Raw genomic sequence first — 14,513 nt, forward strand, 5'->3', positions numbered from 1 at the left:
TCCATGTCTTACGGGAGGCTGGCCTGAAATGTAGGAAAGAAAAATGTTGTTTTTTTCCAACCTGAAATTGAGTACCTGGGCCACGTCATTTCCTGTTCGGGTGTTCGTCCGTTAGAGAAACATAGAAGCCATCATCAAGCTGCCACAACCTACAACGCTGACACAAGTTCGTTCCTTTCTGGGGAAGATTTCATATTACCGAAAATTCTTACCCGCGGCTGCGACGGCAGCTGCCCCCTTGTCTCAGTTATGCAAGAAAGGGGTTCCTTTCGAGTGGACGCCGGCATGCGACCGCGCCTTCCACAGGTTGAAATCCCAATTACTGCAGGCCCCGTGCCTCGCACGTTTTGACCCTACTAAGCAAATCGTGATTGCAACGGATGCCTCGGATACAGGCATCGGGGCGGTCCTGACTCACAGGGAGGCAGATGGGTCGGAGCACCCTGTGGCCTATGCATCGAAAACATTAACCGATACGCAACGCCGGTATTCCCAAATTGAAAAAGAGGCCCTGGCCATCATCTTCGCCTTAAAGAAGTTCCATGTTTTTGTGTATGGTACAAAGTTTCACCTCATTACGGATCATAAACCCCTCATATCATTATTCAATCCTGCAGCAAAGATCCCTGACCGGACTTCTCACCGTCTTCAGCGCTGGGCTTTGTTTTTGGCACGATACAGTATGAAATCCACTTTCGCAACACAACCGAGCATGCCAACGCTGATGCCCTCTCCCGCCTTCCATGGGGACCGGATTTGGATTTCGACAAAGAGGAAATTCTGTGTTTTCACGTAGACGAAGAAGCACAGGCCGCAGTAAAGGCGTTTCCCATTACCAGCTCTCGGGTAGCGGACGCAACCAGTAACGACGGGGTGCTCCGACAAGTCTGTCGTCACGTGCGTAATGGATGGCCCGAACGACCGCCTCCCACGGCTTCAGCGGCGTTTCGTCAGTTCTTTAGTGTCCGCCATCAGCTTCAGTTGGTTGACGGGGTCCTTCTACTTCTTTCGGACGACGGACATCCACGGGGCGTCATTCCGCAGTCTTTACTTCAGCACGTTCTGCACCTGTTACACCAAGGTCATTGGGGGATATCCCGGACGAAGCTTCTGGCTCGCCGGTTCACATACTGGCCCGCTATGACTCAGGAGATTGAACGCCTCACGCAGACGTGTCCCTCCTGGCAACGTCAGCAGGCAGCTCCACGACATTCCTTTGCCTCTTGGCCACCATGTGCTCGCCCTTGCGAACGGGTGCACGTTGATTTTGCTGGGCCGGTGTTTAATGCCATGTTTTTTATTGTCGTCGACGCATATTACAGGTTTCCATATATTGTCCGCTGCAACTCCGTTTCCACCTCCACCACTATTGCAGCCTTAGAAAAAATATTTGCCATTGAAGGTCTGCCGGAGGTTCTCGTCTTGGATAACGGTCCGCAGTTCCGCAGTGAGGATTTTCGGGTTTTCTGTGCCCAGCATGGCATTCGCCACATTCCGACGCCCCCCTTCCATCCTCAGTCTAATGGCGAGGCAGAGAGGATGGTCCGCACCTTCAAAACGCGGATGAAGAAATACCTCCAGGGTCACTCCCCCGACGCATCCCTTACTTTTTTCTTGAGCAGTTACAGGTCCACGCCCATCGGAGATAAAAACCCGTCGGAACTTCTTCACGGACGGCAGCCCCGGACTCTCTTGAATCTGCTTCTGCCGACACCTCGGTTGGCTCCGTCGCTGTCTGCTTCTCGTTTCCGCCCAGGTACTCTGGTGTGGGCGAAGGGATTCGGCCGACAACCAGCCTGGATTCCCGCCACCATCATCCAGGGCAGGGGCAGGAAAGTCTTCCGGGTTCAACTTCCCGACCGGGAGGTTCTTCGACATGCCAATCAGCTTCGCCCTCGCCTGCCTTCCCCATCGTTTTTCTCCTCCCCCCCTCGGCATATTCTCCTCCCGTCCCCTGCTTCCCCTGATTCCCCACGTGAACCAGAGGAGGACACGCCCGGGTGGTCCTCGCAGATGGCCCCAGGTCGGCTCAAGGACGTCGCCTCCCAGCCAGAGCTTCTTTCCCCGGACGTGGACCAGATCCAGCCACAGCCAGCCGGGGACTCCGAGGTCACCAACCCCAGGTCACTCCGGATGCCGATGAAGACATGCCACTGGTTCCTCCTGCACTGCCTCCTCTGCTGCCGCGATACGCACGCTATAACCTTCGTCCCCGGCCGGGGCGTTTTCGCCCGTATAATCCTGTGCCCAGTCTCATCGTCGACGCCGAGGTTTCAGAGGAGGAGGACGCCATGGACGTGGCGTTCATTCGCAGCCAATGTTTCCACGCTTCCCCACGGGGGAAGGGGTGTGGTATACACCACTTCTAACAAACACCGAACAACGCGCTCCAGTACGCGGCCGCCGAATACATCGCTGGCCGCACTTCTCTGGGCGGCCCGCTGCTTCCTTCGCTGGCCGTCTTCACACGCACGCTCCCTTACGTGGCCGAGAAGTACATCGCTGGCCGCACTTCTCCGGGCGGCTCGCCGCTACCATCGCTGGCCGCCTTCGCGCGCGCGCATTTGTCAGCATACAGCAAGTGGCTACGCCAGGAAACATTGCGATTGGTTTTCCCTGGAAAACAGCGACCCCAGCCGACGGCTCCATTAACTAGCAAGCCTTATATAAACCCCGCCGCCTCCACAAACGACAGTTCTCATCGGCAAGTGCAGTACGCCGTGTTCCAGCTGCTTGTGGATGACTCGCCGCACCACTCGAGTTTACCTGGCTGCTCGGCGGAGATCTTGCGACTCCACTCGGAGAGACTGAACTTCCCTGGACTTGGGAATAATTACTGGACGTGCACCCCACCATGCACATTGAGACATTGGTATAACCAAATTTTAATTATGCATTACTTTTGAGTGTGAGCCTGGGTAGACGCTTGGCTAACATAATTGTTGAAAAGTGATTTGTGATTTAATAAACCAGACTGAAGAGGTTATTGTGTTATTCCTGATTATAACAGAATTCTGTGCACCAACTGATGTGAACACAAATCACCAAGCGCAAGAGTCATTTCTTCAAGGCACTGGTCTATGTATAAATCACGCGCGGAATTGTACCGCCGAACTGTCCGAATCTCACTTCGTGAACACGATGCCACAAGCACTTCAAACTAACCCTGCTAGTGAATGAGTTAGCCCACGGACGTTGCTCAGAGGCTATAGTGTAAGTTTGAGGTATTCTCAGAACACAGCTACAATCAGCCTGCTGCGACTTACTGTTGTACCGTACTGCAAAACTTTCCTAGCTCCCTTGTACACTACAGTGCAATCCTCACGTAAGAGCGTCTAAGCTAGAGTGTCTTCATAACTGAAGCTGTAAATTAATCGAAAATACTGTTCTTAAAGGAAAAAGCGGGTATACATAGTCATATTTGGTGGCCGTATTTGCAGAAAGTGAGTAGGCTTTCATTCAAAACATAGCTGAAGCTTAGCACTGCTGAGATGTCGTCTATCAACGCCAGCACCTCACGAGCATCTGTAACCTCCACACTCCGTACCATACATCGTAGATGATATTACCGCGCCTGACGTCAGCTGACAGGTGGTGGCATAAATTTCCTCTTATATTTGTCTCTGTCTTAATTACAGTATCTTCATTAAATGTTTCTGTATTACAATTGTGAAATCCCGTGCAGCAAAAGATACGTGAAAGGATATACACCGAAGAATCAAAGGAACTCTTACACTTGCCTAATATCGTGCAGGGCGCCCGCGAGCACGCTCAAGTGCTGCGACACGAGGTAGCACAGACTCGACTAATGTCTGAAGTAGTGCTGGAGGGAAATGTTCACGTCTTGTGTGTTTGGTGGCAAGCGAAAGTGTTTAAACTCCGAAGAGTGTTCGTGGAGCCACTCTGTTGCCATTCCGGACGTGTGGGGTGCCGCATTGTCCCGCTGGAACTGCCGAAGTCCGTCGGAATGCACAGTGGACATGAATGGATGCGCGTGATCAGACAGTACGCTTATTTACGGGTGAGCTGTCAGAGTCGTATCTAGAAGTATCAGGGGCCCCATATTACTCCACCTGCACACGCTTCACACCATTGCAGACCCTCCACCTGCTTGAACAGTCCCCTGCTGACACGCAGAGTCAATGGATTCATGAGATTGCCTCCACACCCGTACCAGCCTATTCACTTGACACAACTTTAAGGAATAATAAGTTAATTAGCTTAGGAAAAGCATATGTTTTGAAAACATAAAACTAGAAGTTTAACTCTTCTATTAACTTTTCTTAAAAAATTTCACTAAATATATGAAATAAATAAAATTTTTAAACCAACAAAGAAAATAAAAAAAATTTAAAGATAATGGTAAAAAAGAGACTCGTCCGACCAGGCAACATGTCTCCAGTCATCAAAAATCCAATGTCGGTGTTGACGGGCCCAGCCGAGGCGTAAAGTTTTGTGTCGTGCAGTCATCAAGGGTACACGAGCCGGCCTCGGATCCGAAAGCCCGTATCGATGATGTTTCGTTGAATGGTTCGCACGCTGACACTTGTTAATTGCCCAGCACGGAAATCTGCACCAATTTGCTGAAGAATTGCAGTTCTGCCACGTTCATCCATTCTCTTCAGTCGTCGTTGGTCCCGTCCTTGCAGGATCTTTTTCCGGCCACAGCGATGTCGAAGGTCTGATATCTAACAGGGTTCCTGATATTCACGATACGCTCGTGAAATGGTCGTACGGGAAACCCTCCATTTCAGCCCTACCCCGCATATGATGTTTCCCATCGCTCGTGTGCCGACTACGTTCAAATTCACTTAAATCTTGATAACCTGCCGTTGTACGAGCAGTAACCGATCTAACGACTGGCCAGACACTTGTTGTCTTATGGTCGTTGCCGACCGCAGCGCCGTATTCTGCCTGTTTACATATCTCTTTATTTGAATACTCGTGGCTATACCGGTTCCTTTGGCGCTTCAGTATAATATTCAATTCGACAGTTAACTGTTTTTGAAATACAAAAGAACTAGGAAACACATACTTCGAGTTTAGCTCAGTGGATTTATAGGCTGAAGCTAAGGAGTGAAACTGTAACCAATGAGCTGTGAATGGACGACTGGTTAAGAGCGTTCCTATCGAAGTATCACGAATTGAATTATGATGGTCATATTATATATTTTTTGTAAAACCACGCTCGTAAATTTATGAAATTATGTAGCCGTATCTTTCTTCCTTCTGTTCAGTTTGGAAACTTGCTTTTAGGCAAACCCAAGATTGGTTACAGTTTTTCCTTTGATGGTGCGCAAAGTAATGTGTCGATCAATGCTTCGAAAACCGAGAACTTTAAAGCGAAAGAAAAGACAAAGCTATGTAGCAAGCATATTTCAAGAGTTTTGTGACGTATTTTCGTGACTTGGAAGCTAGGCCGTATTTTTATACTGAGATACAAATCTCGGGGATTGACGAATGTTTGGAGACGGTAGAGTGATAACATCTAACTCGCTACAAGGGTTTTCTCTCCAGCCACCGTTTTTCAATATAGGTTATTGTGCTTCATTACCTATACGTGGTTAAGCAATAGTCTTAGAACAAGAACGCTTACTTTGTAAAACATTGACACAACTGAATTTCGGCCCGAACGCGCTGGGCCGACATTTCGGCACCTCCTAACTCACTTTTTTTCTTTTTTTTTAACTCATTTTTTCTTTTTTTTTTTAACTCACTGGTATCAGACGGCATCGGAGATTTAAAGGAGTAAATTTCTACACTCCTGGAAATTGAAATAAGAACACCGTGAATTCATTGTCCCAGGAAGGGGAAACTTTATTGACACATTCCTGGGGTCAGATACATCACATGATCACACTGACAGAACCACAGGCACATAGACACAGGCAACAGAGCATGCACAATGTCGGCACTAGTACAGTGTATATCCACCTTTCGCAGCAATGCAGGCTGCTATTCACCCATGGAGACGGTCGTAGAGATGCTGGATGTAGTCCTGTGGAACGGCTTGCCATGCCATTTCCACCTGGCGCCTCAGTTGGACCAGCGTTCGTGCTGGACGTGCAGACCGCGTGAGACGACGCTTCATCCAGTCCCAAACATGCTCAATGGGGGACAGATCCGGAGATCTTGCTGGCCAGGGTAGTTGACTTACACCTTCTAGAGCACGTTGGGTGGCACGGGATACATGCGGACGTGCATTGTCCTGTTGGAACAGCAAGTTCCCTTGCCGGTCTAGGAATGGTAGAACGATGGGTTCGATGACGGTTTGGATGTACCATGCACTATTCAGTGTCCCCTCGACGATCACCAGTGGTGTACGGCCAGTGTAGGAGATCGCTCCCCACACCGTGATGCCGGGTGTTGGCCCTGTGTGCCTCGGTCGTATGCAGTCCTGATTGTGGCACTCACCTGCACGGCGCCAAACACGCATACGACCATCATTGGCACCAAGGCAGAAGCGACTCTCATCGCTGAAGACGACACGTCTCCATTCGTCCCTCCATTCACGCCTGTCGCGACACCACTGGAGGCGGGCTGCACGATGTTGGGGCGTGAGCGGAAGACGGCCTAACGGTGTGCGGGACCGTAGCCCAGCTTCATGGAGACGGTTGCGAATGGTCCTCGCCGATACCCCAGGAGCAACAGTGTCCCTAATTTGCTGGGAAGTGGCGGTGCGGTCCCCTACGGCACTGCGTAGGATCCTACGGTCTTGGCGTGCATCCGTGCGTCGCTGCGGTCCGGTCCCAGGTCGACGGGCACGTGCACCTTCCGCCGACCACTGGCGACAACATCGATGTACTGTGGAGACCTCACGCCCCACGTGTTGAGCAATTCGGCGGTACGTTCACCCGGCCTCCCGCATGCCCACTATACGCCCTCGCTCAAAGTCCGTCAACTGCACATACGGTTCACGTCCACGCTGTCGCGGCATGCTACCAGTGTTAAAGACTGCGATGGAGCTCCGTATGCCACGGCAAACTGGCTGACACTGACGGCGGCGGTGCACAAATGCTGCGCAGCTAGCGCCATTCGACGGCCAACACCGCGGTTCCTGGTGTGTCCGCTGTGCCGTGCGTGTGATCATTGCTTGTACAGCCCTCTCGCAGTGTCCGGAGCAAGTATGGTGGGTCTGACACACCGGTGTCAATGTGTTCTTTTTTCCATTTCCAGGAGTGTATTAAATTCTTATCTAAAATTTTCTGTTGCCCCGGAAACAATAATACGTGACGCGATAGGTGAGATCCTTTGTGTGTGTGTGTGTGTGTGTGTGTGTGTGTGTGTTTGTGGGTCTGTATATATCACACCCAAGATAAGCTAAACCTCGTTCCGAAGTTTTGGTAAGGACATACCCGGGTAAAATGACATAGCAAGGCTATGGACGAAACCAGTTGAGTAGTGCCACCTCCAGTAAGCTGCATAGAAAGATCGAAATGCAGCCTTGCTACTACGTATATCGCGACGAGCTGCCAGCTTTCGTCTTGGTGCTGTGAACGAGAAACGTACAGGTAAGCCTCAAACTTTTTGCTTTCATTCACATTAGTACAGCAGGTAATTATATATTTGAGAAAAGCATACTTTTTGCTATGATGTGAGAGGTAGAAGATTCTGCCAGAGCACACAGTAGTTGAACGTTTCTCGAATGAATGAAAAAAGGTGTTTCAGTCTACAAAAACATACCAAGTGTCAGAGTAAAATGACACAGAATGTCATTTTACCCCGATGTGGACTGTAGTTCTATTCTGTGTGGTCTTTGATATTAATTAAGTCATTTATTGCTCGTATTTGTTCAAATTTTACAAAAATAACAGTAGGTCACTCCATGATAAAATAACTTGAACGAAACATTAAACATGAATTGATAAATGTGCGATGATACACAAATGCAATGAATTTACACAGGCAGTATATAAGAACATGAATTTCCCCTTTCCGTTGGCAGGAAATAAAGTAAGGAAATAGAAAAGCACTGTCTTTGAATGCGGTGCTGATGTAGCAGGTTATAATGCTGCTTCCAGCGGCGAGACGAGGTGGCTGCAGGTTTCGAAAGTATTTGGTGTTCCCGATGCTACGCTTAGAAGACGAACTATGAATACGAACAAAATCTTCAGTGGTGTTCAGAAAGGATTTTGTAGATTCCAGCCAACTTTCAACATTGTACTGGAGCTTGAAAGGGTACAACACCTGAAACTATTGGAGTCACGCCTGTTTGGTATGACTATAATGGAGGTGGGACAGTTTGCATTCCAAGCAACCAAGAAAATCAAAGAGATAACTTAGTTTTGGGAAAGAAATGTCGTACTAAAAAGACCTTTCCTGGGGACAATAGTCATGCTTCCGAAAATTGTCACTGTTTTTACTGCTTGTAACTTCACTCGCATTCAAAACCCGGAGAACACTGGTTAAGCGGTCAACAGTGTAATTCGTAATTCTACTTTCAGTCCACTTTATGTACGGTGGAACTGAGAAACCTTGACTGATACTAATGGAGAATTGTTTCGGAAGTACTCATTTATTTGTTAACTACAAATCCGTTACATATATCAAATAGCTAATATTTATATGAATTTGTTACTTTTTCTTACTCCAATGTCGTTTTACCCTGACATCGGTCTAAAGTGACAGATTATGCACTTGTTACAAGAATGTCAGAAAGGTGTGGTTTATATTACTTTAAAGACACGGCACCCAGATGGCGAAATCTATAAGTGAATGAGGCATGGACCTGACACAAATTTTATTTAATAGCATAGCTTATGAAGCAATAATGTTATGAAAACAAAATGGTATACCATTTTAGCTGGACTTCCCCTACATACCCGTAATCTTCTTGCGGACTGTCTTGCTTATTTGTAGTAATGAATATGAACTTAAAATCAGTCATTTGTATTGTAGCTCAATGAGTAGAAGGGAAATGACGTTTAAAGAATTTACCAGACACCTACCAGGTGTAGAAATATGAAATAGGAATTTGGTTACAGTAATTACTCGTCTGAATTTTGAAACTGATAAACAATATTTTATTCAGAATAATCTCCATGGCTATTTATACATTTCTCACACTTCTCCGACAGGTTATGAATGCCACACCAAAAAAAAAAAAAAAAAAAAAAAAAAAAAGAAAAGCAGCTCTTCTTTTGAAGCGAACCAGTCAGCGAGCCATTTTTGTACATTTTCATATGTACTGAAGCGTTGTTCAGCGAGATCGTGTGCCAGAGATGCAAACAGATGATAATCGGACGGAGCCAAGCTGGAGAAGCCGCATGCCCCAGTATTTCGCAAATGAACGCCTCGACCGTTTCCCTGACCCGTTTTGCTGTGAGTGATGGGATGTTATCATGGAGCAATATGACTTTGTGTTGCCTTCTTCCATATTCCGGTCGTTTTTCACGTAATGCTCGACTTCAATCGATCATTTGCTATTGGTAGCGATCAGTGTTAGGGTTTCAAGCTCAAAATAAATGACACCCTTCTGATCCCAACAAACACAGAGCATTGTCTTCTTTCCAAAGCGATTTGGCCTTCCAGTGGATGCCGATGGATTGCCTGGATTCACGACGCTTGGGATTCTGAAAATATATACATGGATTCGATGGAGAAACGACATTCTTCTGTATCTGGCGAGCAGCATTTCACAAGCGGTATTTCGATTTACTTGCTGTCTTTCATTCAGTTCATGCGGAACCCATTTTCCCACTTTCTGCACCTTTTCCATAGCTTCCAACCTAAGAGGAACGGCGTTCTGCATCACATTCAGCTGTTCCGCGACTTCCTGTTGAGTATCGTTTTCATCCAACAAGGCCTGCAATTCGAACTTTTTCGGTGGTTTCTAGTGCTCGTCTTTTCTCATTTCACAATTACTACTTTTGAATCTATGACCCACTCCAAACACTGTGTTTTCCCAAGGGCATGTTCGCCGAAAGCTTCGACAAGCGTTCGATGCGACTCTGCAGCAGTTTTCATGAAATGGTAACAGAAAACCAATGTCGTCCGCAAATCGTAGTTCTTAGTCACAAAACTCGACATGCTTACGGGTTTGAAACAGATACCGATGTACGGAACTTGGGTTACTGTGTGTTGACATTCGTCGTCAGCCGTCACAGGAAGCAGATGGCGCTGCACACGCGGCCTCACGGGCCCTACACTGACGGCTAGCACCATCTATAGGGGAATTCCGGTTTCGTACTTCTACACGTGGTAACTCCGTGTGTCGTGTCACATCATCTTTTGTTTTTCCTAAGTCTTCGGGAAGTCTGAATCGTAAGTGACCCCGACAGCCCAGGAATATCTTCATCGTCGATCATCGCTAAATGCTTTGTTAATTAGTGCTGGACACGTTGACCGAGCTGCTACAATGCAACTGCTTAACTTTGCAGCTGGAAACAGTTGGAAACATGACGTCATGTTCACGAATACTACCGACTTTGTGCTGTATGTGTCGAGCAAAACTAGGCAGTAACGTGACACTTCTAGGGAGACAGACGGTAGCATCTGTTGTTTCAATTAAATCTTGTGGTCCTGTTGTTTCGATTATAAGAAATTATGTTTTAAAAACCTGAATATTAGAGTGCACTATTTTCTAAATAATGATTTCTCATCGTAAGTTTTATCACAAGTTTTCATAAACTTGTATTTTTTATGGTTGAGGGGGGGGGGGTTGTATGGTTGTGGTCCGGCACCAAAAATTTTAGAAATTAAACATGAACACGGACATTATGAACAAATTGAATGTAATTTCTTATAATAGCGGAATAAAACATCTCACGTCAAGTGTTGATGATCGGTCAGAAATCAGAAAGCTTCCTGCCAAACTGATATTACCCTTCAACTACGTGACTCACAATACAACAACGACAACAACAGGAATTCTCTGAACTCCAGTTGAGTCGATTGTATAAAAAAAAAAGTTAAAAGAACTATCAGTACTGTGGTGTCACAGCCAGACACCACACGTGCTAGGTGGTAGCTTAAATCGGCCACGGTCCTGTAGTACATGTCGGACCCGCGTGTCGCCACTGTGTGATCGCAAACCTAGCGCCACCACAAGGCAGGTCTCGAGAGACTGACTCGAACTCAGCCCAGTTGTACGGACGACAGAGCTAGCGACTAGACGTACGAAGCCTTTCTCTCTCATTAGCCGAGAGACAGAATAGCCTTCAGCTAAGTTAATGGCTACGAACTAGCAAGGCGCCATTAGCCTTACAGTGATTGTAATTAAAGTCTCCTTTGTGCGATGTACCACAATGATTGATTAAAGATAAGTATTATACCAGCTACGTACTTTTCTTCATAGCATTAATTACGTATCCTGTTCCAGTACTTCACGCCCGTCTGCGTTAGTCTAGCGTGCCTTTTAAGCCACCTCTATCTACAAGGTGTTGGCCCAGCTGCCGACACATCAAGTACAGTGTCTGAAATTGTTTCTTACCCTTCCACTTGACCAATTGTGAAACCGTGACCATCGCGATAATATAGGGCACTTCAGGGAAATCAGGTTAACTGTTTTTCAACACGATGTGGCAAAACATAACTGGCGCGTGAAATATTTACAATAAGACTTTGCGCGGGATTGAACGAGCATCACAGAATTTGCTGGAAATGGTCAGCGTAAATGTCGTTCAGCGCTATGCTCGATTAATCAAAGTATGATACGAGCGTAGCAGCTGCCCTAAAGCATAACAGCAATCGCGTTTCCAGTGCCCTACTGCAGCTCTTCCAGTGTGTCAGGATTATTTGACCACACCTGACCCTTCAGTTTGCCCCACAAGTAGAAATCAAGGGCAGAGAGTTCGGGCGATCGATGTAGCCACAGACTGACTGCCTCTGATGATTGCCTTCACCGAACATCTCACGCACTCATGTCAACGTTGTATTTGTTCAAAATTATGAACAAGGAGAAAGTAATGTGTCTAATGGTTTAAATGCCATGCTGCTGTAGTTGAAACTGACTGTGAGAAAGTAATGAGACCGCACATTTTCACAACAAATTGTTTCCTTACTCGCTGTTATTTTTCAAAGAAAACCAGTCCAACGTTGTTTAAAAACATATATGGCGTCTTTCCGTTTGAATATTTATTAGGGTATCGTGTAAAAATTTCAAGTAAATCGGTCTAGAACGTTTCGAGCACATCGGCAACAATGTTTAGCGTCGTGTAAAAAAATTACGTTGCCTGCGTGAGTCTATAAGCTTATTAGAGAATGGTGTAATAATTTGAAGTAAATAACTCAAGAATTTTTCGAGGTTATTGTTAACAACATTTGCCCGCTATACAGTAGAAACATGTACGTGTATTTATATACAACATATACTCTGGCGGAAGAAATTGCAGCACCGAGAAAGAGTTGTGAGACCGAAACGAAAGCTAGTAGGCATATTTTTACATCTGCAAGAACGTGTCTATTCAAATTTCGCGTCAGTCGCGTAAGAGTGTAGCTAGTTGCTCCATTATGAGAATTCAAATCGGATTTGCTTTGACTATCCGCAACAACTGTCGTGACCGTTAGTTACCTTTGAGACTATGCGTGATGAGTTGATTTTAGTCAAGAATGCCTTTAAGGCGACAAAGACGACAAAACTGAGCTTGGACGAGATCCTGTAATAGGGCTATGAAAAGTTGGATGTCAGATGTTGCAGAAAGACTTGGCAGGAATGTATCCACTTTGTTGGCAGCGGTGGTCATGACGATGTACGGTCTCAAGAAGAATGGTCTCCGGACGGCCACGTGGCACTACCGTGGGGGAAGACCATACAAGTTTGGTGTATGGCTCTGGTACATCGTACTGCTTCAGCAGCAATTTTAGCAGCGATTGGCACCATAGTGACGTAACCAACTGTTTGAAATCGGTAGTGTACATAGGGGGACCGTCTCTCGTGACACTCAGTTCCACGTTACCTAAAGGTATCTGGATTCTTTTAATCAGATGTGTAATGGGTTCAGTGACTGCGAAGCGGTATAGTCTCATATGTGTTAGTTTATTCTTTCACATTTTTTACTATTACCTTTTCGTTTCGTCGGGTCCAGTTGATATGTGGTTCTCTACATGCACAGTCATTCGCAGTGCGTAATTCCCAGGATCCTGGCCGGCTGTTCTCGCGCGACGTTTGTGTTTCCAACCCCAATTAATACCGGAGTGGGTGAGGGCTGCCGGCGAGAAGCCCGCCGACTCCTCAGGCCGGGGTGCTGGTAATGGCTCTCAGCGGCGGACGCACAGCCATTCGTCAGACTGGCCGGCCGGCCTCGCCGCTGCCCACTGCCCTCTGTGTCCGAGGCTCAGGGCGAGATGGACGCAGCGGTGGATGGAAGAGGCGCAGCCCCTGCCGCCCCCGACGAGTCGCTGGCAGCTCCAGAGGCGGATCGGGGCTCCCACTGGGCGTGAGCTCCGTACTCCGTGCTGCGGAATCTAGGAAGTCATGTCTCAGTGTCTAGCCGAGCACAGGCAAGGAAATGCAAATTACTTGTTGCCTTTACGACGATCATCAACTGCATTCAAGCTTCAATGAAGGATAGAAACAGCTAACCGGTTTCAAAAATTTTGTTGAACCGATCTTGTTTCGGTATCGACTATGGGTAACTTTATTAGAATAAGTTACACACTGGTGAAGGAAAAATCGTAGCACTCAAAAATATTTAATGTGGAGTAACGAAATTTCGGGAATACGTCTGCCTAGGTTACATATTTAAATGGTAAACGCTGCAAGATCACAAATTAATGTAAGCGCGAGGTAAGCCGTTGTGAATGTGAGATAGTGGTACATTAAAAACCGGTGTAACCGCCAGAATGTTGAATTCAAGCATGCAAACTTAGATGCTTTGTATTGTAGAGGCGCCGTATGATGCGGGTAGGGTGGAGTTTCATGCTTGTTGCATTTGGTCGATCAAATCACGGATGATTAATGCTGTTTATGGACGACGCTGGAGTTGTGGTCCGATTTTGTCACATATGTGCTCGTTTGGTGACAGATCTCTGAGCAGGTCCAGGCAACATCTCGACGCTCTGTACAGCATGTTGGTTTACAACATCGGTACGTGGGAGAACTTTTTTCTGTTGGGAAACACTCCTGGAAGGCTCTTCGTTAGTTGCAGCAAAGCGGATCGAATTGATTGACGAACAAATTTGCAGTCAGTGTGCTTGAAAACTCCTTCCTAATGTTGCGATTTTTTTCCCGTCAGTGCATTTATATAGGTTCACATTGATTGGACAGATATGGTTTTATTCTCTCTCCATGTGAACGTATGTATCTACAACAAATTCTGATGAAGATATCCTTAGGCGATATGGAAACGAGGTCGATGCATTATAATTTGTGCAACAGGTTGGCTGCTTTTATAATAAAATAAATAAGCCATTCATTTCAAAAGCTGTGTATTATCCTAAGTATTACATGTAAAAATATGGTTTGTGCATAGATAGAACCGTTTAGTCACCAAGTTTTTATTTTGCACTCTGCGAATGTTCACTGAGTGTCCCTTTGGGCACCTAAGTCCAAGTGGTTGTCAACTCCGTTCCCT

Source organism: Schistocerca nitens, chromosome 5 (genome assembly GCF_023898315.1).
Source record: "Schistocerca nitens isolate TAMUIC-IGC-003100 chromosome 5, iqSchNite1.1, whole genome shotgun sequence".
Lineage (NCBI taxonomy): Eukaryota > Metazoa > Arthropoda > Insecta > Orthoptera > Acrididae > Schistocerca > Schistocerca nitens.